The sequence below is a fragment of the Dromiciops gliroides genome, chromosome 2 (assembly GCF_019393635.1).
Source record: "Dromiciops gliroides isolate mDroGli1 chromosome 2, mDroGli1.pri, whole genome shotgun sequence".
Classification (NCBI taxonomy): domain Eukaryota; kingdom Metazoa; phylum Chordata; class Mammalia; order Microbiotheria; family Microbiotheriidae; genus Dromiciops; species Dromiciops gliroides.
In genome coordinates, this window is record NC_057862.1 from 510982737 (window position 1) to 510984942 (window position 2206).

General features: G+C 34.3%; 1 pseudogene; it reads right to left on the reverse strand.

Annotated features, from left to right (window-relative positions):
• Nucleotides 1-1442: 1442 nt before the first annotated feature.
• LOC122744999 lies at nucleotides 1443-1538 on the reverse strand (annotated as a pseudogene).
• Nucleotides 1539-2206: the final 668 nt, after the last annotated feature.

Genomic DNA, 2206 nt, shown 5'->3' on the forward strand with positions numbered 1-2206 from the left:
AGGTACTATATAAAAGTCATCTATTACTGTTGCAATATTCAACCTCATGGGTGTATTGTAATGAAATTTTTCTTTAAAGTAGTATATAATTGTAGCTTACTATTAAAAAAATAAATGATGAGAAGGATACTATCCAAAAGACCTGGAGGGACACGCATGAGCTGATGTAAAGTGAAATCTACTATATACAAAAGAACAATATTGTTGTGGGATTATCTGCTGTGAATGACTCAGTTATTTTCAGCAATGCAATGATCTGAGATAACTCCAAAGGTCTTATGAAAAATGCAAAGCATCTACAGAGAGAGAACTGATGACATATGAATACAGATTGAAACATAATTCTTTTTTTGTTAGTGACTTCATAGGAAACAAAAAAAAAATACGATGAAGTGGATGCTCTCCTAAAAACCTGGGAAGACCTACATGAACTGAAGCAGAGTGATATGTACTATATTCAAAATAACAGCATTTGTGTAAGATGATCTGCTGGGAAGGACTTGGTTATTTTCAGCAATAGAGTGATCCAATATAACTCTGAAAGACTTATGAAAATTGCAAGCCATCTACAGAGAAAGAACTGATGGTATCTGAAAAAAGATTGAAACATTTTTTTTGATAGCTCCAGGATCTGAAGTTTTGTTTTTGTCTGTTTTCTTTCACAACCTGGCTAATGTGGAGATGTTTTCCATGACTATTCATATATAACCTATATTGAATTGCTTGAATTCTTCTGGGACAGGGGAAGGAGGGAGGAAGAGAATTTGGAAAATAAAGTTTTTAAAAATTGATATCAAAATTTCTTTTTATATGTAATTTGGAAAATAAATTTCTCAAACTAACTAACTAACTAAATAAATAAATAAAGATGTCATCATGGGGCAGCTAGGTGACACAGTAGACAAAGCACCAGACCTGGACCCAGGAGACCCCAAGCTCACATCTAGACCCAAACATAAGCCACTCCACTCTGACGGCCCCAGAAAAATAAATAAATAAATAGATAGATAGATACATAAATAAATATAAAAAAATTCTTTAAAAATATCATCCCTTCATATTCAATTCACACCTGTGCCCTCTGTCTACGTATATTCCATTCAGCTGCCCTAATAATGAGGAAGTTCTTATGAGTTAGTATAATCTTCCCATGTAGGAATACATACAGTTTAACCTTTTAACGTCCCTCATGCTTTCTTATTCATTTTTATGCTTCTCCTGGGTCTTGTATTTGAAAGCATAATTTTCTATTTAGTTCATGTTTTTTTTTGTATTGTTTTAGTGGAGCAATGAGGATTGAGTGATTTGCCCAGAGTCACACAATTAGTAAGTGTCAATTGTCTGAGGCTGGATTTGAACTCAAGTCCTCATGAATCCAGAGGTGGTGCTATATTCACTGTATCACCTAGCTGCTCCATTGTTAAAATTTTTAATTTAATTTTAAAAATATAGAACATTTCACAATTTTGTGTGTCACCCTTGAGCAGAGCAATGCTAATCTTCTCTATTCCAAATATATGTGCTGCCAAAGCAAGCACCAATTCAGGTTTTCTCATCATAAATGCCTGAAAGTCCTGTTTTATTGAATTCCCATTTTTCCCCCTGAAAGATTATACACAGTTTTGCTGTGTATGTGATTATTGGCTGTAGTCACACTTCCTTTGCCTGCCAGAGAATCATATTCCATGTCCTTTGATCTTTAATGTAGAAGCTGCTAGATCTTGTGTAATCCTGACTGTGGTGCCACAATACTTGAAATGTTTACTTCTGGCTGCTTGCAATATTTCTCCTTGTCCTGGGAGCTCTGGAAGTTTTCATTTTAGGATCTTTTTCGGGAGGTGATCAGTGGATTCTTTCAATTTCTATGTTACCTTCTGCTTCTAGAATATCAGGACAATTTTCCATGAGAATGTCTTGGAAATGATGTCTAAGCTCTTTTTCTAATTATGGTTTCCAGTTCATCAATTTCAAAGTATCTCCCCTGGATCTATTTTACAGGTCAGCTGTTTTTCCAAGGAGATATTTCACATTGCCTTCTATTATTTCATTCTTTTGGTTTTGCTTTATTTTTTCTTGATTTTTCATAAACACATTAGCTTACATTTGTTCAATCCTAATTCTTGAGCAATTATTCTCTTCAGAGAGATTCTGTATTTGACTTTTCAAGCTGTTGACTTTTTTCATGGCTTTCCTGCATCTCTCTCCT